Source organism: Bombus huntii, chromosome 3 (genome assembly GCF_024542735.1).
Source record: "Bombus huntii isolate Logan2020A chromosome 3, iyBomHunt1.1, whole genome shotgun sequence".
Lineage (NCBI taxonomy): Eukaryota > Metazoa > Arthropoda > Insecta > Hymenoptera > Apidae > Bombus > Bombus huntii.
The window spans coordinates 7,680,196-7,705,739 of record NC_066240.1 but is presented as its reverse complement, the minus strand read 5'-3'; the positions used below and the strand labels follow the sequence as shown (position 1 = coordinate 7,705,739).

The 25,544-nt window shown below is 37.6% G+C and overlaps 1 protein-coding gene across 2 annotated transcripts in view; it reads right to left on the bottom strand.

The window, feature by feature from the left end:
* The window catches only part of LOC126863389 (teneurin-m), a 651,332-nt gene that overhangs the window by 257,051 nt on the left and 368,737 nt on the right, over positions 1-25,544 (bottom strand). The gene's annotated exons all lie outside the window — the stretch shown is intronic.

Below are 25,544 nucleotides of genomic sequence, written 5' to 3'. Positions count from 1 at the left end.
CTGCTGCAACACCCACCTTGTTTAAATTTATCGTAAGTCTATGCAGCATAGACTCACAATTTTGATGATTGAATACGATACCAAGATGACAGATTTGCAACAATTTGAGAAGGAAAATTGGAATACTATGAAATATCAAATTATGGAAAAATAAGTAAGTAAGGGTATTGTATGGTATAAATAACGAACGAAAGGAATAATTATACTGCGCTTAGAACAGTTCTCTTTCCATTTAATAGCAAAATCTGCGTCTACCAATCGATTTTACCAATAGATAATAGATAATAGATATTATCCACACTCACGTTCTACAATTACATTTTGTAATTAGCAAAGATAAACCTAACTATATACCGTGAACACGAAGCAGGACTAAATAGAAGCTATCGTCCTCGGCTATTGCACGCAGACCCACAATGGCCACGACACACTCAATTGACTGCTCGGGGCATTACGAAAGTCGACTTAACTCGCGATTCAACGTTCGTTGGACGCGTTCGAGGAAAATTTACGGAACGTTCGATCGGAGGAAAGTATATTTAGCAGTTGCAATTAAGTGGGAGCCAGCGAAGGTTAAGCAGGCGTGAAGAAGCAGCCTCGATTCTTGCTTTCTCTCTATCTTCTACTGTAATCCTTAATTGGTTCGCGTGATTCATTCGCTCCATTCATCGTAACTAAACTGTTTTCCGAAGGAGAGGCGTCCTCGCCTCGAGCGACATTACGGAGCACGCTGTTCTCATTCTTTCTCTTTCGTTTCTTCTTATCTTCTATCTCTGCTCGTCTCGCTCGAATACGCAAGAGGTAGCGCCCGGAGCAGCCACCGGTAGCCTGTCTGTCTGTAGTTATAACGTGGGATCAGATAAACAAACGTGGCTTTAACTCCGACTGACATAATCGGCTGTTCAGGTGAGAAACGCGGGAATCGAAGGTCCAAGGGGGAAAACGTGAAGAAAAAGCGACAGAGCCTCGTAGAATGTAAGAGAAAATGAAAAAGAAAAGACGATAGATGCAGGAGGAAAGATTGACGACTGATGTGAGTGGAGAAGGAATCCAGGAAGGAATACGTATCGAAGGTGAACAGAGACGAGCGAGAAAAGAAATTGAAGGAATGGACAGAGGAACAAAACGTACAGGATACACAGGGACGACTTTCTTGGGGTCACTCCTGGATGATGGCTTCAGGACGATTGCCTGGATCAAGAGCACCGTGAAAAGGGTACGACCAATTTAGGATGATCAGATATTGCTGCGTTCGTTATTCTCGAAGCTGAAGGGAGGAAAAGAGATTGAGGAATCTGGGAGGGTTGACTGATATTGATTATTCACGTTTCGAATTCTTGTTTTATTATTTGAGCATTTGGGTTTAATGAGTTGGAAGGTTTTAGAGGTTGACTATTGATTGTTCACTTTCTGACTTCTTTTAGTTACCTTTAAACTGACCATATTGTCTTAACGAAATGGCAATTATACGAGTTACTCGCTAGTGGGAAGAAAGATTTTAAAAGATACAAATTAACATCGCCGAAATAGTTTTAATGCGAAGATGCTTTTGTGTTGGAGATAAATAGAAGTTATAAATAATGTTTCGTTTGTTGATCGTCAGATCCGATACATGTATTTCATCGTGATGTGTGCGTTATTTAGTCGCAAATAAATTATTCGAAAACATTGACACGTTTAGAAACAACTATTATCGCTACCTTCGGAAGCTTTCACGTATAAAATATCATTCGGATATCGATCCACCATCGGTCTCTTGGCCGTTCACGGTATTTCATTCGAACGTGAATGAAATTGTTTTATTACGTGAGAACGGGCATAGAACATGCCAGTGACACTCAATATCGTTATACAGCTTAAGTAACGAGAGAGCTTTAGAAACATTTTATCGGAGATTGTTGCCGGTAACTTCGTTTTAAAAGTGTTCTATCGTTTCGAATTACAGGAAGAACTCGTTTGTTTTCCTTCCTTCTTCTCCGCGAGCAAAAAGTGACGACGCTCTATACTTTCCAATGTTACGATATTACGCTTTAATTTCTACACCTTTGTGATTGACGTTGTATTGCGCGTAGTCTCCTCCTATCGATAAAATGATAAAATTTCGTTATTTCGTCGAAGGGAAAGCTTTTAATTTTCGATTGATCTAATATGGAAAAATATCAAATATTTGCCTTGCAAGTGGCTCACTTTTCTGTACTGTTAATATAGATCACGCGAAAATAATAAAAATTCTTTTCTACCTTTTTTCCTTATTATCCGATAATAGAATAGTGAGTGTAAAACTACATTTCTTTAGCTACTAATTTCTATCTTAAGTTCTTCGTTACAAATTAAAAATTTATATTCTTATTTTAAAAATAATATTTCTAACAGGCTACTTAACCATGCCTCTGCATAAAAAATGCACATTCTACGTTATAGAATCGAATGTAGACATAAATAAGAGACACAATGTAATTTAACTTGTAAAATAAAACAGGTTCTACATAATATTCACACAGATTAATTTCTATGTAGACTACGATGCGAGTATACGAGTGATACGACGGGAGAGATCGCATTACGTTACTATATCCATGATCGCTCACGCTTCAACTCACGGAGTGACGATAAAACCCGGGCTTTGTCTCCTCATCAAAATACACTTCTGATCCCCGATTGAATGTACAAAGAAATTTCCCTGTCGGGGACGCCCCCGCGCGTGAACAAGAAATGGAATCGACGACTATAGCCCGAGCGAAACATTTCTAAGAATCGAATCGAAGAGAAGAGAAGAAGAAGGAAAGAATGGCTTCCGGGTGCGCACCTAACCGGAAATGCTCTACGAGAAAGATCTAAGATTCGCAGGAGGGGCTCGCGGAAGGGTGAATAATAACGTTTGAAATTCGAGACGCGGAATAAAATGATGTCGTGGACGAGGAGCCGCGCGTTTCGCATCGAAGGGAAAGTAAGGAACCAAAGAGGGTTTGGAGAGAGCAAAGAAGAAGACAGAAGAAGAATATATCCTCGTATGTAGCTGAAGCAAAGCAAAAGGATGCAAGAAAGGGCGTCAGGAAGGAAGGCTTCTAGGCTTCGTTCAATAAAACGGAATATCTAATAAGGAACAAATGCAGTCAAGGAAAGAATGGAAGGAATAGAGGCGGGGCTCTGGAATAGTTCGTTTACCAGAGAGAAAGAGCAAGGAAGGCAGGCTTTGAGAATCTTGTCTACGCTCTGTTTTCATCCTACTTGCTCTTCAATGTCGACTTCTGGCGAAGAAAGGAGGATGATCTTTCGAAGAATCGGTGGTGTGCCGATATTTATACGATTGTTCCGTATGAAAGGGAAAGCGAGCGAGATGAGGCGAAATCACTGAAAATTGAAGAAAAGTGATCCTTTTCTCAACGTAGCGAAGCGTAGTGTCATTCATTTTTCAGCCAGTTTTATAATCTATTCTATTTTATCTTTTTATGTTTTGTCGATAAATATATTAGAAAATAGAATGTTCTCTTGCCAGATTTTCTCTCCTTTCGTTCAAATTTAAATTTTCAATAACCCGCATGATAGAAGTATTTCAAAATTGCCGAGTGCCTTTGTGGCGTATTTAAATAAAGAAGTCTGTGAAAGATAGTCACAGTTAATAAATATTTAAACGTCAGATTCTGTCCTATTTACTCCTCTACAAGTCATCTTTTCGAAAGATGCTTCGGGAAGATCCAGCGAGGTAATTCGATTTTGATTTACATATGCATCAGTAAGAGCCATTATCCTATCGTCCTTTTGTATCGTGCACAGACTTAACTGAAGCAATCTACGAATATGTAAATATGAAAGCGTTCCTAGAATAGTGACGACTCCTAGCCAGCATTTCCATACATGCACATTCATTCTGCATCGATCATTCCCAGAGGGAAACTCGTCCAAATTCCCTTATCTTCTCTATTTGAGTTAAAAAGAAAATTGAATTATTCAATGGGAAGAAGAGACGTCTTTTTCAAAGCTTTGAAAACTATAAATGGAGAAATAGTTATTTTAATATATAAAAAGAAGAAATAGTACATTACGTAGAGCTCACCTTACTGACTTAGATGAAGGTATTATGATAACCTAAATATTTCATTTGTTTGTAAGAAGTGTTCTTAGAACGATTAGGCATATGCATAAATACCATAATAATTATCGCTATCGAGGAAAGGGTTTAAAAGAAAAAATAAACGATATAACAAGATGTACGACGTAATAAAAGGGCATCGATGTGAACTCACGAGGAATATGTCGAAGATTTAAGTTGTCTCGGATGATCCTGAACGAAACGTAGAAGGAAATTCCGTATAGGGGGCGACATCCTTCTCTCACAATCAGTTGCGGAGGCTGACGTTATCGCGCGCAAAGGAAGATAGGCCAGAGGGTTGGAAACGTACAGAATAAAACTTCTTCAGAGACGCGTGTATAAGATGGATGGGTACCGGGGCTTGAGATGTGCATCGGTGTGTGTCGACCAACGTCGATGAGTTCCGCTTTCAGGCGTGTTTCGTGTGTGTACACCTCGTTGGATTTGAAGGATGTTAGGATGTTATCGGCAACACGGGCCGAGGTTCTGAAGGACGTGCAAAAGCCATCGAGCCACCAGACCTTCCTTCCTCCTTTTCCAGAAAATATTTCAGGTGCGAATTTATGCGAGCTCGCTAACTATTCTCTAAAGTTTCAGTTGGAAAGTTGTGTCGATGCGTCCTTTGTTTCTTTTCGATATAATGAACCGCATTTGCATATTATTGTGTTTTCAGTCAGAAAACTGCATGCAAATGGGTAATACGTGAGTTCTACGTAATATCTAATAAGTTCGATCCTAGTTTAGGAGACGATTTAGTGAAAAATTGTTCTGCTTTTCTATAATTATGAAATGATTCTACTAAATTTTTTGAGATAAAAATACGCATGCTAAGATCTTTCAATTTTTAATATGACAAGCGGAAATATATAGCAGCAATTTTTGTACACAGCAAGGTATCGTACGTAAGTAGATACGTTTCTTCGAGTATGATTAATAAATATTTATCGTTCGATCAAGCACGATACGAAGATAAATGATTTAAAGGCTATCTTAAAAGTCGACAGGATTACGTGAATTTTGTATACGATCTCGTTGTACGGCAATCTAGTGTTCGCTGTATTTCACTAGTGCTCCATGATCCGATCGACGAGAAGAAGAACGATGACCTCGTTTCCAGTACGACCGGATCATCAGCGTTACATTGCAAAGAGAGAAAAATTTCTTTCCTTTCTTTATCTCAAATTATCTCTATCGAAAGTTTTCAAAAATATCTTCTATATAGAAAACTGACGATTACCAAAGTTTCAATATTCATAAAAGATTCAATCGTGTCTCTACTAAAACAATAGAATAATATTATAAGAATATTTTAAAACACTTAAACACCTGCAGTCTAGCGATAACGATTTTTGTATTTGAATTTTTTATATAGTCTGATATAATAATAACGTACGAATGTAATCTACCGTCAGAAAGTAATAAACGTGAAATAGCTGCAGGTATCAGAACTTAGTCCTCGAATATTAAACAGACGCAGAATTTCCAAGAATTGGACCAAGTTACAATATAAAACAGCGAAACTACAGATCAAAGGGACAGTAAAAAGTAAGTACCGTGTCTGTTTTAAAATCAAATAATTTTCAATTAACACACCCTTTGAAAACGTTAACGAATTATAAGATCATGAAAAACTTTATATCCGATAGAATGGTACATGTTCCATAAACCTAGATTTTAAGCTGGTGACAAATGAAAGTGACATTTTATGCCCATAATCGTAAGCGTGGAATGAAGGTTGCTAATTTGAAAGGAGGGAGAAGCAGGAACTATACAGAGAAGTCGGCGGCAGGTCTAATTTATCTCGTAACAATGTACGGTACAGTGGCAATTTAAAAGCAACTGACTACCTATATAATTCAATTATTCAGTTGAACCCTCGTAAAGTTTTGTAGTATTGCGAGATTTATAGGTAAATTAAAGGGTAAAATAAAGGAGCTCATTTCTTGTTGCTTCCAAAATTACGCGTTGGCACAGGAAATGTTCATCCTTAGGGTAAAATGGAGCCCGCTTCCTTGCCTCCGAAGTTGTTTGCTCTTAGAAAACCACGTGACAAAACAAGAGCCACGACGTTCATTAATTTAATGTCAGGAGATTACCCTGAATAAACTGATAAAACTTTTCGAGGGACTGCCACTCTTCGCTTAATGACGTCTAAGTTCTGAAATTTGCACTTCTTTGTCCGTGCCCGATATCTCGCAAAAACAAAGTGCCAAGAGGCGCGATGTTCGAATTTCTTTTTTAAACCTACGATTATTCATCGAAAGAGTTAAACTTATCTTTGAAGCATTAAGTCGTTTGGAAATTTCATAACCTCTTTTACAGTAGATATATTCTGCGTTATACTTGATAGGAGATTAAAGAAGGATTATATATCATAGAAATGCTAAGTTTAAAAGTAGTGTTGTTCCTGATTAATTCTAAAGATTTCGTTTCGCGACAAGTCTCATTACTGAAACAACGAATAGTTTTTTGGAAAAGCTACTCGATATATTAACAGCAATTGGCAGATATATAATAAATCTTCCAAACTACTACAATCTACAACTGTTACAACACCAAATACAGGATTCGCAGGATAGAAAAAGACTTCAAAACTACCATTGCGACAGGGTGTACAGAAAGTGTGTCTGTTCGATCGACAAACCGCGGCCATTTACCACGGGACGTGAAGAATACAGCAATTTCTCGGCGTTCCGGATTCGGCTAACCGGTGATCGAAACTGAACAGCATCTTCGTAAGAGTGTTTTCAATCCTTTGAGGTCTTTTGATTCATACCTCGTAGCTTTTACTATATTCCCTGTAGCGTCTCGCGAGGAAGGACGATGAGGGCAATGGCCTGGAATAAAACCAGGACAATCGGGAAAGAAACGGAGGAGGGATGTAGCATACAGAAAAAGAGAACACGGTTGCGGAGAGGGCTGCAAGAATTGGAGGGTGGTTCACTAGAAAGACAGACAGACAGAGAGAGAGAGAGAGAGAGAGAGAGGTAAGGAAGGATTTCGTCGGGCTCTCGACAAGTTTTCTGCAATCGGTTCGTTTGATACGAATTCGCCATGCGATCAAATCGATAGCCCTCGCGAACTTGTGATAGTTCACGAAGGAAAAGACAGATAAGGAAAGAAGAATGGAGAAGGCTAAGGATGAAAACGACTCCTTTCTCGTCTTAAGTCGCGAAGGGGACCGTGTGGAAAGTTGGAGCATCTCGAATGTTTACCGCGAGTTGCTTCAAATCGAAGTCTCCGCCAAAGACTTGAGCTAGACATCGTCCTGTTTGTTAACTTGCTAAGAAATTGCTTTTCGAATTACGTAAAGAAACGCTAATTAAAAACTGGAAACTACCCAATGTAGTCGCTGGGACGAGTCTTCCGATTCTTTGGCTCGATTATCGATTGTTGGTGCTCGGGGAGGAATTGTAGCTTGGTCACTGAGGAATTCGAGTTCTACGACGTATAAATTGAATGATAAGGCGCTGTGAATCGAGGTAAGCTGAAATTCAATCAATTTTCTTTATTCCTTGTTGTACTCTCCCTTTTTTTTATTTATTTTGGAATGGATTTTGAATTACGTCGAATTATTTTACATACCCCGACAAAACAATAATTTATGTTATTTAACTTTTTTTTAATAACGTAAATAAGTAGCACGTATGCAATTTTTATACTCGATAATAGGGCTAATAAGACATTAAAGTACACAATTCTCATTTTTGCAATACATTTCGTTATACAGTGTGTATAGAGTTTAATATTAACGAGTCGAGCATTTTCTATTTTTCAGAAGCAAACGAAAGCGCAGTCGAGTAGGCAGAGTCATTCTATTTCGGCCTTTGCTGTATGAAGAGTTTCGTGGTCTGGTCGTTGTCGCAAATATTTATTCGCTTCGGAGACGAAAGACACGGGGAACTCTTGAACGATCGGAAGATAGTTGGCGTGCATGTGCGATGAGCGGAAAAGAGGAAAGAGGCCGGAGTTACTTCGTCAGAATACCAAATACCCATTTCGATTCGCCTGACCACTCTCGAATCAGACCGCGACTCGCAAAGGACTTTTCAAACTCCCCCAAAAGCGACCCTGCTCCTCCTTGTCTCCAACATTTCCAGTTCCTTCCGATTTTTCTCGACCCTTACTATCGTGCGCTCGACCGTGTGAACGATAAACAACAGCGACGATCTTTTACTTCTTATAGACAGTAAACTTTGTAAAAAGAAGGAAGCCTACAGATCTAGAGTATATTTTAATCAAATGGTTGAATTATTATAAAATGTTGATTTATGTTGTGAATGTAGAAAGAATAAAGTTCTTTGAGAGTAAAAGAGAAAAACGTGATTTTTAGTTGAATTTAATCTTCGGAAAGAAGCTAATTTGATCTTGATGATCTTAACAAGTCAAGTCACTCTGGAAATAATTTTTACAACAATTACTAAATTCTACTTCTTCATTGCTTGAAAGTTTGAAAAAGAAAAAAAAGTCGAATAACGCGTAATACAAGCGGACATTTATGATAATTTATATAGGAAGCTTTCTTGTAGGTGACACGTTAAGTTCGCTTGTGTTCAGCGGAACACGGTATCTTTCTATCTCGTGAAGGTGGTTTTAAAGCGAACGCAGCAAGCTTGTGCTATGAGGAAAATTAAGATCGCGAGCACACAGAGCATTTCATAAAATGTATTACTTCAGGGGTGAACTCACTGCATAGAAATGATCAAAAAAAGTTTGTACAAATGTTTATTCCGGCTGACCTTATTTTCGACATTTTTACGATGTAGGTACACGTTATTCGTTTATTCTAGAGGAGAAAAAAGGCAAAATTGGTTACAGGGTGGCTGGGTGTGAAATGAAAATTATTCGAACATTAAAAGCATGATTGTAACCAAATGATGAAATTGAATAGACAGACCTTTTATATAATACTAAATTTATAACATATTAGTAAATAATCCACCAAACCATAAGAACGAACACTTCGAATTTTCAACAAGAAAACAAATATTTTCATATAAAAGAAACCAAGATGAAATTGCATCATTCAAACCTTCAAACACACGCTCACGGAAATTTTCAGGCTGAAAAATCAAGGCTGTGGAGTTAAACTAAGTTGAAAACACTAAGTAGACTAATCTGAAACTTCTTGATAAGCAGTTGTTTGTATCGTTAAACTCTAGCGGAGTACTACGCGATCGGAGAGTGGCTTACTATCATCCTGAGGCTTACTTGTACACGCGGATTGGTAGTTAACGTGGTTCATTCTAAATGTGGTCGAGGGTGGATGAGGATGCGTCTTGCGTGAGTTAGGGTTGACCGAGTTGAATAATGCATCGGGTTGCCTCTGACCCGCTCTCCGTATTCTCACTACCTACGCGTGTATTCGCACGTATGAACCACGATTCCTACACACGTTCGTTGTACCACGTGTGCATTCTTGTCTCTGTTTGCTCGGCAATTTCCTACACACGTTCGCCCTACTCTCTCTTTCTCTCGTGCTTCAGCTTTGGACTAGAGAACACGCTGTAGCTACTATATTTTACGACTTCGTTAAGTCGATGAAAAACGTCCATACCTTTTACGTGTCTGTTCACTTTCGATTCGTTGTGTATTCGATTTTGTTGTTCGATGTTATTCGCGTGTCTCTTCGATTTTGGTCTCTCTATTTGACTTTTTGATTTCATTCGATTGAGTAGAATTGGGAGTTAGGAATAGCATGATTGTTGAATGAGAAAGTATGTTTTGAAACAAGTATTGAAATATCTTAGAAGAAGTTTATTAAAATTGAATAAGATGTTAATTTAATAAAAATCAGAATATCTTTGTCATTATATTTCTCTCATTTCAGCTTTCAGCAGATAAACTGTAGTGTCTCATTAGTATCATTCTTAATGTTATTAATCTTCCTTGTTATTAATACTGTATCTTCGCTGTACACATTTCTGGCACACGTTCAATCTTTCATGTGAATATTAAAAATTAACTACGTTCTCTGAGATTAAATTTAATGCGGATATCAATATGTAATACACGTTATTTATACTACATGACGACACTATTAGCAAAATCACAGTTTCTGATATAGCAATCAAATTACTCATCTGTAAAGAGATTGGTGGCGAGCTAATATTAGAAAATCTCCTAATTCCTGAAAATACTTCATAGTAACTAGCGTTCTGGCTATAGTAATATTCCACTTTCTACATACACTTCTACATTTTCAAACAATGTTTATCCACTGTTCTATTATTTTAAATTACAAACTAAATAAAGTAAATCCAATTAAAATATGTACGTTCTTAAAACACTCACTGAAGTCGCATACTTCATCCACAAGATGATTTCGTATAAGTACTCACCTGGAACAGACGAAACATATTTAATTTCACATTATAATTTAATACATATGAAGAGGATCTATATGCTAGTTAAATTAATCTTTCGGAAACAGATGTCTATTAACTGAAGTTGATTAAGATTGTAATTTCTACTTTCGATTTCTCTTACTCAAATGTGTTGAGAAATTTCACTCTCTAATATGCCTTAACCACGCTGAAGTCCTCGAATTTTTATATTTAAATCTCGTTTCAACAAATCAAGGATTTAATATTTCAATATTAATTTAATTAAGACAAAATTTCGATATGTAATATTTCGAAAAATCTTAAGCAAAGGAATAACACGAAAACAACGATATCAAGGAGTAGAAATTTAATACACAATAACTTTTAGATTTATACGACTTTAATTGTATAATATTATCCACATTTTATTCTAAATTTAATAATAATAATATCCGAACTTAAGAAATTTACGATACAAAAATATTATTTTGTTGAAAATGATTAAACAAGCTGCAGGAGAGTTAAATGAGAAATATTTTGTTTTCAACTGAATTAAACGTGAGAATATTGGCGAAGAAAACATATTCATCGTCAAAAAAAAAAAGAAAAAAAAAGAGAGGCAAGGAGAGTCGAATTTATATTTGTGCTATAGACTCGAAATGGTAGTTGTGATTTCTTTGTCTAGATATTCTCATTTCTTATTCCTACAGGTTTCATCTGGATTATGGCGATGTACGAGACGTCAGGCACTCTCATTTTCGTTGTTCGCTAGTTCGAACTTGTCGCACAGTTATGAAGCTCAGTCTGAAGGGCAATTTTGTCGCAGTATGACTCTGCATCCCTCCGTTTTACACTTTTTTTTTATTCTCTACTCTCTCAGGGGGGGAATAAGACGACAGAAAAATATAGACAATATCGCAGATTGGTCGCGCGACGTTCCATCAACCCTTCGTCTTAAGACACTCCCTGTATTTCTAATATTTGCGTAATAACAGTGATTGCTGACATTGTTCGTTGTTTTTTTTTTTTTTTGCAAAATTCTACAAAATAAAATTTTACGTGAAAATTTTCTATCCTTTAAAGCTAGAATTACATAAAATAGAGTATTGCGTGTAATTGTTCATTCTATCTTGTTATATTATATATTTCATTATGCAAATCTTATCTACCATATAATACTTAACATATTTATACATTACAATTACAACAAACAATTATTTCCAATTCGTGGTCATTGTTATTCTCAGACCTTTGTTTCTTTCTCCTCCATTTTCCACTAAAAAAAAGACCATCAATTATAGCCCTCCTCTTTCATTTTCTCTTGTATTAAACGATATACATACGTACTCGAAATATTTCCACCATTTGATGACTATCATTGATTTTTAAACGAAGAGGAATCCGATACTCGCGTCAGATTTCACCGTTTCGCTGGCAGAAGTTCGCCGACGTTCAATTAGTTAAAATGTATTTCCGAGTACTCCGTAATTCGACGATTCCACAGAATACGCGATATTGCCTTAACTACTCTCGTTACTTTGCACTTGCGACTCTCGCTGGAAACACGTCCAGTCGAGATTAGAGCAACTGCGGTTCAATTACTATGAGCAAGAGCTTATCTTCGTTGGAGAGTTTGTCTCTTGCAGCCGGCTTAAGGGAAGCTTGACAAGCAACTCCTATCGACGTTGTATCTGCATGTATCTACATCGGTTCTTGTCCTAGAAATTTCCTCCAAATTTTCCACCATTTTTACGACCTTTTTCTGCCCTGTGATCTTCGATCGCCACGCTTAAACGAATTATACGCTTTTCCCATGGTTTGGAGATGGAATGGTGATTTAAAATGTGTCTAAAAGATCGAGAGAGAAAAGATGAACAGCGGAAACTTAGCTATTACGATTGACTAATCCAATTTCTTTTCTATCAGACATCCTTTCAAGTTAAGACAGTGGTTTGACATAAAGAAAATATTTATATAATCAAATATATTTTCCAGATGCAAGAAGAATTGTGTAAATATCGTTCGTCGGATGCATTAATTGTTTTAATGCTAATTTTTATTAAGATGTAACATGACTGTTCGTAAAGCTTCTCGATGTTCTCAGCTTTTACAACATGAAGATACAACGAACATAACCCACTAAGATCTATATTTTAAGTAACTCGACTCTGACCTCTAACTGTACTGTCTCTCTAACAAAACAACTTATAGCACACAGAACAGAAAGTATTTTTTAAAAGGAACTCGGAAACATTCGTTTAACTATTTACTTCTCGATCGAAGTAAAAGGATTGTGAATCCTAACGAACGAAGAAGGGTGTCAACGAAGTATTTATGTCTCGATGGTCGATTCATACTCGACTCATCCATTATGCAGTTCCAAGAGAAGGGAAGACCACCGAAGGGCAAACCACCCGACGAAATGAATTTCACCGAGTGTAAAATAATCATGGCAAATTGGGCTGGAACGTACAATGGATCGTGGCTTGGAGAGCTACTTTCTAACCACCGATGGCAAGAACCGTCGATGCCACCCTTCTGTGAAACCGGAAGGAGGAGGAGGAAAGGATCTTCCTGGAGCGTTGCTGCCAAGAAAATCCTGTTATTAATAGTCGTAAGCAGCGATAATTGCCACGGCGGTATCTCGTTTATGTTATACGAGGTTATGCAATGCTCGTAGCCCGTAGACTACGTTTCGCGTTAATTATCGGTAACGATCGTAATTTCTCACTGAAAACGCGGAACGAAACCCCTTGTCGGTCGTTGCCGCGTGTCGTTTTACTCCGTTTACTCCGATTTCTACGAGAACTTGCAACGACGCCACGTAATATATACACCCTTACTATTCGTCTTCCACTTTTTTTTACTGACGATTTGGATGAAAGCAAATTTCTTTCTCTAATTAGTAATCGTTCGCACTCTATTGACACAATCATAGCGACACTGACTATTGCGAAAATTGTTATTCGAGTTCGTTCTGGATATTAAGAGACTTGAAATGTACTCTATACGTAAATGTAAAGTTTGAAATGTGAAAATTGTAATATATATAGAGGTTTACAAGACAAATGTAAAACTGGATCGTCTTTGGAAATAGCATTGTAGCGAAGGTAAACTCATTCATCGGTGAATTTCTCGACTGGTCCCTGAAGAGCAATACGTCGATTCTCTGCGGCGGTTTCATGACTCGTTAGCCCGAAAGGGACATCCTCGTAGGCTGGGATTCGGGCAAAGTCTCCGCTCGCTTCTCGAATTTGCATGCCTAGTTTGTGTGTGTACACGTGCAATTTGTTACCGCCGCCATTGCCGCAGCTACTGCTGATTGCTGATTATTCACAGACGCTAAAATATACACGGCTGAGCCCGAGCCGCGCCGAGTTTATGTACACATGCATGAGGGTTGAAGCGAGGTACGAAGCAAAGTACGGAGGATTCATATATCCGCTCGAAACACATCGTGTTATGTGTATGTGTACGTATGCGCGCGCGTGCACGATGTGTGCGTGTGTGTGTATGAGTGTGTGTGTTTGTATGTGTGTGTACATTGCGACGTACCATTCGCATAATTGCAAAGAAAAAAAGAAAGATAGTAGTTCGCATCGGAAACGAGCAGCGACCAAGCCCGAAAGGGTGGAACGTTTGTTTAAAAAATATAATCCGTCACACGACACGATCTTCTGCAAAATTTTCACGTAACTCTTTTCCGTTTTATTCCTGGCAATTTAGAGAGTGTGATAGTTAGTGCACAGCTCATCAGATCCACCTGTCCTTTCGTGAAGTTAGATGTATAACAAATGCCGTTTTATGCGATAAAACTTTAATTCCATTTTTCCAGAGATCTTCACGGTATTTATTTCAAAAATGTCACTTGGGAAAATCGCACGATTATTTTAATTATTAGATAAACGTTAGTGCTATAGACTATTGTTATTCTAATATACATAATATGCAAAATACAAAGATATACAAGTTTCATTCTTAGCATTATTATGCATTTCCTTATTATTGAACAAACATTATTCATTGTAAATTTATTTTCCCTTAGTAGAGTTACAGTAATAGGACCGTGATCGATTAATCGCTTGCTTAGTGACTTAAACAAATTATCACATCACATAGAAAACCAAATAGTGTGCTAATACTTATAAATTGAAGGCAGGTACAGGGATTACTCGGTTACACGAGCGCACGTGCCCATCATAAATCATACTCCATATACTTTTTCTTTTCGTTTAACCAGTTTGTGAATAAATGGTGTTTATCAATGGTGTGTAACGATTCTTCTCGAACGATCGTTTCTCATGGATTCACTGCCCAGGTAGATAATTGACAGGCTCGTACTCCGCACTTCCAGCCACAAGAATAATTGGTGATCCTATCAAGATGTCTCGTACACGAATACGAGACGAAACGCGTTCTTCCAACTTGAGGAATGGATCGTTCGGACTGTGGGCGTCGGATGGTCCACCTTTAATCTGATTTCGAGAACGCGGACAGAGATGAAACGACCTGTGTTTCGTGTTTATGCGTAGTCGAAGATGATCATCGTTGGATACTCCGCTCGTTTATATCCCGTGCTTGGTCGAAGAAATACGGTCGTATATATATAGAAACATTTTCTTTACAATTTTTAACGATGCAAGTTGGAATATTTGGTTGTTAATGTAGAGTTGGAAAATATTTCAAAATTTATTGGACTGTGAAATTTAATGAAATTTAGATTAGTTACGTATGTTTAGACTGCGAATATTTGTGCGATAATATTCTAATAACTAGATCATATAACTATATGCAACTATCAAAATACGAATCTCGATATAAAGATTTTCGAATGTAATAATGAAAAATGTAGTAAATCGTTCCTGAATTTCTTGATTCTAGAATAACGAATTATTTCTGAATGTCTAATTTTCTTACGTATTTCTATGGAAAATTACACGGAACAATAATGTTTTACCATTTTTTAGTGCGTTTGATTTGGTACCTAAAAACCAAGAAAGCAAGTTCCAGGACCATTCGTAGGAATCTTTATGGCTACAAGTTCCGTTTCAGTACGCTGTAACTGAATTATCAGATGTTAATCTACGGGGATTATTCTAGCTTTGAGAACGTAAATTTGGCCGTCGTTGGAAGACTGTTATCGACGCAAGAAGATCAGATAGCTCAAGTTATCGGCGCTAGATGTATTGCTTCACAATTGTTTCTTATGTATATTCCAAATAGCTTTCGTGATCATCTTCGCTGCATAGTCGAGCCAGCTGCTATCTTTAAGTACCACATTTTTACGGGCTCTTTTATAGTCTTACGGGACTCTTAGTCGAGAAGTGAATTCCAGTTGCAACGCGACTGTTGACGTACGTGCAGGTGCAGTGACGACTGATCGTGTCTTGTCGAAGAATTGATTCCGCTGAAACATTGGTTTGTTTCCCACCGTTGTTTGAGATTACGTCTCTTGTTATTTTAACTGTTGGTACTTTCACGTTGGAATTTACAATGGCGAATGGTCACTTTCGAATGTAAACAAAGCGAAGAGAAAAAATAGGATTCGAAATGGAAAATATTTTATTAGTATATGAGAAGAATTTGATATCTAGATAAATAAAAGGTAGATACACGCGCGTCATGAAAACGTGAACTAATAGAGCGATATTTTTGTATCAGTTTTCCTATCAAAATTTCCCAAAGTTACGACAGAAATTGGCTCTTTGAGATTCAAGTTGCGTCGAGCATTTTATCGTGACTGGTCCACAATAGTTCACACTTAATAGATCAAATTCAAAACTGCCATGCGTCATTTTGCTATAGTTACCAATTTATCTACTCTGATATATTTCAATATAACGAAGTTTTAATACAAAATAATCGATTTTATGTAGTAGAAGCAAAACAATGATAGACAAACACAAAGGACTGGCACAGGTGACTTTCCAAATTCATTTTTCCTTTATTAAAAAAATAAAAATATTGGAACGCGTGAACGTGACAGTATAATTTCACGGTGCGGCTAGATTTAGCCGACGACAAAGCGCCTGGCCGCAATTTTGGCAGACGACAAAGTCACGGAGACAGTTCGAAGGCCTGGCTACTCGAAGGTGATTTCGATTTGTCGAAATCCCATTCGCAAAGCCGTACAAGAAGCAACTTAATTCCCGGCCTCGCGAATTTCGTGCCAAGTCTATCGTTCTACGATTATCCTCACAGGAGAAAGGTTATTTCGGTTATTTCGAAGACGAAGTCTGGGTTTTCCCCTTTCTTCTGGTCCCGTCCTCGAAGCCACCGGTAGAAAGGTTGCAAAGTCTGAAGGTGGAAGTACCGTGTTATTTCGCAGGTTCGACAGAGAGTCTGCCTTCTCTATCTCTCTTCTTCTATTCTCCTCTATCACTCTTACTCGCTCTTTCCAGTGCTGTAGGCGCAGCTGTAGATGTTCTCAGGATGCGGAAGACGTGGAAGAGGAGCGACACGAGGGGACAACGAAATTGAAATGGCGAAAGCGGATCACAGAATAGGTTGGCTTAACAGGGGTGGTGCTGAAGCAGGTCACCGGACGAGGAGGCTAATCCGTACAGCTACAGCCCTGTGCAACGGATCATGTACACGCGTCTCTCATGGATTAAAATTAATTTTATATTTCAACATCGCCTATTACGAAATATTGTAAAAATATCATTCAGTTACAGCAAAATCAGATATGAGAATCGTTCTGAGTTCGTTCGGCGGTCGTTTCGCGGTTCGTGTCGAATTGATTTAATGAGATGTGGAATTTGTATAAGGAATAGAATTTTGAGATTAGCGACAAAAGTATAAGTATTCTAGCTAAAAATAGGTAAATCCACTACGTTCTACAATGTTTATATGTAATGTATCGTGATACTTGTGCAAACTTCCTTAACTCCTAGTATAATTATATAATTTTTGTCATTTTTGAGAAAACACGTATAAATGATATTAACAACTCTTTCTACTATATCAATAACTCAAAAACTGTACATTTTGAGTTATGCAATTGTCGCAACGAATGAGCGATATTTTCATTTATCAAAATATTAGTACTTGGCTGTCCGTATAAATTTACTGGTAAGTCTAGCCAGTAGCCGGTGTTTTACACCAACGTGTTGTCAATGACAATAACATTTGTTTGCGCTTGACAACACGTTGATACCACCGGACGTAAAAGTGTTAATTATTTGACTACAAATTACAATTTATGTGACGCCTGCCTGATTATAAGAACAGAGACCGTTTCTCTTAATGGAATAGTTTCGCCTGAGTCAATAAACAGTCGTGACAATCGAGAAAAGAGCAAAGTATGATCGTGTTAGGCGTTCGAAGGAAACGAGAATGCAATGAGGGAAAAAATGGGGAAACCGCGGTAAAACCCAGGGAAATTTCCCCGTTTTTTCGATTCTACATCATACGGAGACTCTGCTCGTTACATTTTTCCATTGAAAAGTTTCGCCAAGTCCACCGATGATATCAGAAACAAGCCGCGCTTGCAGGAAACGCGTCGAAACGAGAGAAAAAGGTTGAAAGAAAGAATCGAAGGGAAGGAAAATAGTGTCGCGGAGGAAAACAGAAAGCGGTAGATTGCTCGAACGGTTTAAAGCGTGGAGAGTGTAGGGCTGGCTGAGAAAAAGGCACGCTCGAAGAGGAGGACGAAAACCGGAAAAAACCATCTGACGTTGGAAAATCGGGATTCCTACTGCTCTGCCTCCTCCTTCCTTCTGTTTTCTGTTTTATTTTTTTCGTCATTCATCTCCCCTCTCCTTGCGATTCGCTCATGTATATACAGGGTGATTTCTACATTTTCGATTTCTTTTTCACATGTAAATTAATCTGTCTGTTATTCACCCCTATCCAATTGCAAATTAACTAACGAGTTAAAGTATATTTGATAAACTTTCGACTTCTATTTTCCCACAAATATAGAAGCTTACACAAAAGAATCCTATTTTACGTTTTCGATTAATAATTGCACGCAGACTAATTCTCCACCGATATTTCACTTCTATCCAATCGAAAATTAGGAAAGTTCGATCTACTTGACAAGTGTTCAGCCTCAATTTTCCCGACAACGAAGCTGCGTATAAAAAATGTTAATGAACATATTCGGTTCATTCTCTCAGATTGAATCACTACCTTTTACATTGATCGATTATTTTCCACGATTAACCAAATTCTCATATAGTACTCAACTTCATTAGGGATGAAATTTATCGTCTGAAACCCGTAAATAAAAATTTATTCTTCTACTAATAAATTTTGGTATCATCGATCGACAAAACGTGAAATTGTAAGTGGAAGACGAAGTACTGACGAGTCGCTAGACCTATCCATCCCTTATTTTTTACACCACCCTGTGAATATATCTATGCGCATATACTGTATATAGACAGATATACGAGCTCGAGGAGAGAAACTTTCGGGTCTCTAGCATGAAGGCAGACTCTCTATAAGCAAGTGCAGCGTGCTAGCCAGCCGGGTGCAACGACTGCATCGTATTTATTTCAGCTCCTAATGAGTTTGCAGGGCGCTTCGCGTACGCATACCTAAATGCTTTGCGCGAAGATGAAAACGCGTGCATTTATGGGCAGACTGACTGGTTGGCTGGTTCAGGCTTCCGGGGGTTTAAGCCAAGGGATGGGAAAACCGGTCTAAAGCTTTCGCTACGCGGAAGGAAATCGGCGCGTACGTTGCCTTTTCGGCGTTTTCTACGTGAAGTTTCTCTTTTCCATGCTCCCAAGTACCGTCTACACTTTCAGTTAAGGGGGTTGGCAGCCCCGACCAGACATTTCACCCTCGTTTCCTCCACCATCCTTCTCAACCCTCACTTTCTGACCGTTTTCTATCTCTGTCACATCAACAGAGTGAGAGAAAGAAAGAGCGAGAAAGAGAGAGAGAGAGAAAGAAAGAGCGTCTATTCCGTTCCCTGGAATTTTTTTTTCTTCTTGCAGTGCTTTAAACACAGGAAGAAACGAGGCTGTTAAAATGTTCCGCCATGCACAATTTATTATAGGCTGCGAATGGTAAGTGCGCCGGCTCTCGCGTCTCAAAGTCAAGGGAAAAAGGAACGCGGCTTAATATTTTCTGTACTGGAGAACCGCGAAACGCGGCTGCCAACGTCTTCCAAGAAAAGGATCCTTTTTATTTTCTCTCTCTCTTTCTCTCTCTCTCTCGCTTTCTTCCTTTCTTTCTTTCAGTCCGTTCGTTCTTCTTCTTCTTTCGTTCGTTTTAGATTTCTTTGCGTTAGGTGTTTTGTTCTTTAGTTTGGTTCTTTTCCTTCTCGCGCGAGCATCAAGGCCGAGGGAAACTAAATTACGAAGCCACGATGAAATATTTTTTCTTTCTGTACGACACGAAATCGAAAGGCTATGATAAGAGACATCAGCCTTAAATATGCATCGAAATCGTTGCTCTTGATTGATGTCTCCAATGCAGCGAGGAGAATTATTTTCTTTCATGTTTGAAAGCTAAGACATAGAAATAAAATTGAGAGCTTTTTATTAGAGGTTGGGAATACTGAGAATGACTATAAACGACATATCGATCGGATATATAAAATATTGCAAGTGAAATTAATTAAAAGAGCGTGAAAGATTAGATAGGATTGATAATTGAGACAATAGAACTTTTTAACGTATCGTATTAGGTATTTTCATATAAACTCGAAAAAGTCAAGTGGCTGAGTAGTGAAAATTATCATGTGCAAATTATGCTAGTTCTACGTACATATATTAGTGATAGGTAATATATTGGAGAAAATTCGAGTGTTTACAATATGTACCTTACGCAACGCGTGCAACAACAGAGCGTCCCTCCTGAATCTTGAACATGCTGATCGATTTAGAAGGACCGAAGGTCCTGTTTACGTTTAATCAGCTTACGATTAAACCTCTTTAAGGACCTAAGCCCAGCTTTCATAGCGTGGAATTATCACGCAAGGTCAACTACTTGCTCGCTCATAGTAATTACATCAAAGGGGTAGTTTTCGTGAATCGCGCCCTTAAACCCAGGTTTATGGATTTTGAACGAACGTGAGTTCATATGTGATTGCGCGTAAAATGATTTTCGATTTCTATGTCTTACAAATATCTAGTTCTATAATTAATAATTATAATATGTCAGTGATTACGAAAGAAATTTAGTTTGAAAGTGTGGAGAGTTTGAAAGTATGAAGATTCGAATGCTTGGAAATCTGACAATTTGAACACTTGAAGACACAATATTCGAATTTGCGAATTTCGACAATTTGAATGATAATTTTTACTGACGATTTTACAAATCGATTAGAAAAGATAACTCTGTTGAAACAATTTCTCTAGAAAACCAAAATACCGTTTTCTACTTTCTACAGATAACAGTGGCGGCACTTGACGACGGAAGTTTCCGACAGCTTTGCGACACAAAGCGCTATACCATCAAAGCGTAAGGCCGATATGCCTAATCTACCATCGATATGCCTATGGTTCTTTCGCCGAATATTCGGAAGAATGCATACGCGGCAACGGTCGTGGACACGTAACAAACGCGTACATAGTGGGGATATCGAGGGGCAACAAAGGAAAGAATCCGTTTGGTTTTGAGCAAAAGATTCATTCCGTTACGAACAGCGAAGTGCGAAGGGTCTAGCGTTACAGCGAAGCAAACACATTGGAGAAGCGTGATTGTTGATTGTTGATCGCTGATTGTTGATTGTTGATTGTTGATTATTGACTGTTGATTACTGACTGTTAATTGTTAAATAAACCTTTGTTGTTGAACATCGAGAGTAGTCCTTGAGCACTTACATCCAATACCACCTCATAACTATGAATATATATTTTATTATATATATATATATATATATATATATATATATATATATATATATATATTTTATATATATTTATTTATATATATATAAATATATATTTTATATATATAATTATAATATTATATAATACTATATATTAATGACATCGATGATTTATGATAATGACAGATCGACAAGAGCCAAGGTTTTATTAAAACAGTGTTAACAACCACCGAACGGATGTTTATCATCATTATGAAATAATGTTCCTCTGTTGTGCGTCCCTTATGTCGTTATAAACATTAAAAACGAATCAGTATACGTTTTCTCGTTATCAGAGAAGCGCTTTTATAGGATTATATTTTCAAACTTTATATCCGTATAAAGTGAAATCTGGGATTATTTATTCCTCTCCTTGTTTTATGATACAATATCAACTAAAGCGTGGGTTATTTGCTCCGTTTTTGATTCTGACTCGATCGTTAGAATATTTTATCGGCTATTATGATTTTCTCATTATATTTAAGGGATTTCGTTTCGCGAACATCCTATAAACACAAAACTATTCTGAAAAATTTATACACAGCTATTGAAGTAATACGTTCATCAAAGTAGAAAGATAAAGAAATATATAAATTATGAAGATATTACAATATTTATTATGAAATTATTAAACAAATGAGAAAATGGTTTAAAACGCTTATTCCATTCATATTCTACATTTTATCTTCGGAAAGTATCAAATTTAAGTGATATAAAATTTAACATAGTCGAACCTAATTAATTAATATGTAAATGCAGTAATAGATATAATGGCGTACAAATGTTTTTTTGTAATTATTGTAATTCTATTTAATCGTAGAAAACAAGCTCCTAATTCATAGTCACATGACCAAAGAGACATCCAAGAAATCTCGCACAGCTTTCTCCTCGTTTTTCACAGAGAAATCAAAGCGTGACATTTCGCTAAACACGGAGTCAGTTTGCCGAATTCCGGTATCAAACGAATAAGACATTCGTCGACGTTTGCTCACGGATTCCTCCGTCTGTTCCGTCATCGTGTTTACTCTCGGGCGTTCGTTATCGCTCGTTAATTGAGCCCTTGACGCGGATAGCATTCACACGAGACACACAGGCGATGCAAACACCCTCCGCGATTCACCCTCTTCGTCGATCTTTCACTGTAACCCCTCGGTCGTTCTCCTTTTCGAGTTTCTACGCGTTCACTGCCAATGCCGATGAGAGAGCAACGTTGCAGGTAGCGACAGCGTTGCAACCAGTCTCTCCGCGTTGCTCATTTACTTTGCCTCTCGCCTCGTGGATTCCGATTTAATTACGGAATTCGCGGCACAGCGCGAGAAAGCGCGGCGGGGATCATCGCGTCTGCTTACCAACAGCATTGCGATTTATTTTATCACCGGTATCGTCAAAATCAAACGATCAGACTCTCTATCAAAGGAATACGCGCTTATTATGGGTCGTAATTTAATTGGAGAACCTTGAAGTGGTTGCTAGATGTTTGAGTGAGAAAAGATGGAATATCCAGTTTTATCAAAGATTATTTGATATTTTCGTATGTGGAAAGTTTGTTGTAAATGATAATTGTTTAACGTCTTCAGATACCCTGTCGAAGAAATCTTCGTTTGTCATTATCAGTCGTAATTGGAACGAAGAAGTTTCGCGCTATTTATTGGCTGTTTAAGCGAAGGGATGTAGAATATCGGAATTTTAGATTAAATATCCTTTCGTTGAAAATTAATTAAAATCTACAGAGTTGTATAATAATTTGCGGTAAAGGGATGAATTTTTAACGATTCTCCTTGTTTAATTTGCTTATGTTCCTTATACATGCTACGAATATATTTTATAATTTCCTTCGGTATTTGACTATTTGCGATTTCGTCAAATTCGCCACTAAAAAAATTTTGCACGGATGAAACGATAAGTAATCACGCTAGAAGAATACCAGAGGACTGTTCGTCGTGTCGAATGCTTTGTGCGAGTGGAACCGAGTTTCTATCCCTGTAGAAACGATCAATCATCGGAATGGCTCCTCGAGGAGCCCGTTAACTCTCGTCGCCGAACTTTGGGTCAGAACGTCGAATCGTAGTCGAGTACCGTGGCGAATGTACGCGAGGAAGTTATCGTGCCGTTTATTCCTATCTTTCTTCCGCGTTTCCACCCCCATTTCGAATCTTTATCGCCGTAAAGCAATATCGAGTGCGATATCAAACATCGAAAAGACAATTTACGATTCCGCCATCCCTAATGCGTCTGTATTTGGTGAAACGCGTAGTATTGTGCTTCGTATTTCAATAACTTACAATGTTCTTTTACAAAATCGCATCTAGTTTTTGACGATATCATTTCTGCTGTTGAATAAACCGTAGTGTATTTACGTATCTCGTACCACGCATTACGTTAAAAGTTTGCGTGTTTTCGTAATAAACATAATAATCAGACTGCGAATTTTACATATGTATTTATAGGAAATTCGAAAGTGCAAAATAATGTATTCGGCTATATTAGATTTCATGTAAATACGATGTATTTTAAGACGTATTCTCAAAAATATGACTCTGCATAGAAATCTGCAATGTAGTAATAATAGAACGAAGCTTTTCACATAGCAACCTTCGATATCATGACATAAACACACACGAACTATAAGATCCTGGATAAATCACAATGATACAGAGAATGATTAAAGGCAAGCGCGTCACCTACAAAACAACTCACAATCATTTGCAAAACATCAGTCACCAATTACAGAGATTTTTCATCCATCATTCGTTCCAGTTTTCAAAATTTTTCTTCACCTCTGACAGGACTTGCTTTGGTTTACATACGAGTAATCCACATGTGTCTGTCAACAAGATGAAAGAGGAATGATGACTGCGTTTAGGGGTGGCGTCACATACGTAAGTAGAGCTTTCGTATCAGAAAGCGATGATGCAGTGACGATGCAGCGAGAAAAATGACGGGTTCGAAGGAAGTCACCGGAATGAAACGCATGGATTGGTTTAGCCCGGAGCGAGTGCTACGGAACTGGTATAGACAGCGCATGATGGATTACCAAGCACCGACGCTTCAGCACCTCGTTCCCATCTTCCGTTTCCCTTTGATCTGCCGCCACTCTGATTTGGTCGCGTTCATCCTTCTTCTTGCATAAATACGATACTATCCTTTGGCAACGTTTGCGTGCCACGCGCTACTTCGCATCCTCTACAACCGTAATTTGCGATGCTGCCACGTTATCTGCCCCTTTGAATGCTGGAAGCTGCCATTTTTTTTTTTTTTTTTTTTTTTGCAAATCACATCTCATCGAAAATTATCGAACGTCGCATTTTGCTGGAGCAAGAATATATCAGTAGATATATTGTAAGTTAGACGAATAAAGAAGGTTCAGTGATTTTGTTGCCTTCTATCAAGTTGGTGTATATGAGATTTCGTTTCTTCAAAAATTGAGTTTGACGCGACAAATATCTGAATCGACATTGGCAAATTATTGAAAGTTTCAAGAATTAGTATAGTAGTAATAATTCGTATATCCGATATTACAATAAACTCGTCAATTGTGTTACGCATAATTGAATTAAATTTCTCATCTAAATTCAATTAAAGAAGATAAACTTGGGTGATCATAATGATAATTTCGTGACATAATTTCGATCACGTATATTTAAATTGAACAAATTTATATATTCCAAGGTAATCAAAAGTTTGACAATTTTGAAAATTATTTTCCCTTTCTTTTAATCCTGTATGCGAATCATACTACGATCTTTTATTAGAAACGCGACGAGAATAGAAAGAGGGTTATTTCATAATATTTCCAGTCGAGTGAAATAAGACAAAGAAATTTCATAATAAATTTTGCACCTGTACAGAACGTAGATGTAAATGAGATTCGCAGGTCTAATTATGCGAGTAATTAACGATTTCCGTCAAATAACGAGGTCTGCGGCTCAGAGAACAATGGTTTCGCCAATCAACTATCTGACAGAAAGCGGACTGCAAAAGCGCGTGCGTTTCTATGCTGCTACATTTCTATGGGGTCTCTAACACTCTGCAGGTGTTTGTGTTCGTTCAGGAATTGTGCCGGGAAAATGACTTTTGATAACGTATTTCGATACGTATTGTCTGATTCACGAAATAAAACTCAAGATAAAAAATAACATACATACAAAAAATAAAATAACATATAATGTTTTATACATAATTCATATGTATTAATACATTATATTGCATACTATGTGCAATTGTATATAAAGAACGTACGAATAATATTATTCGTTTCTTATAAAGCATTATGGACTTATCATCTATTTTATCTTTA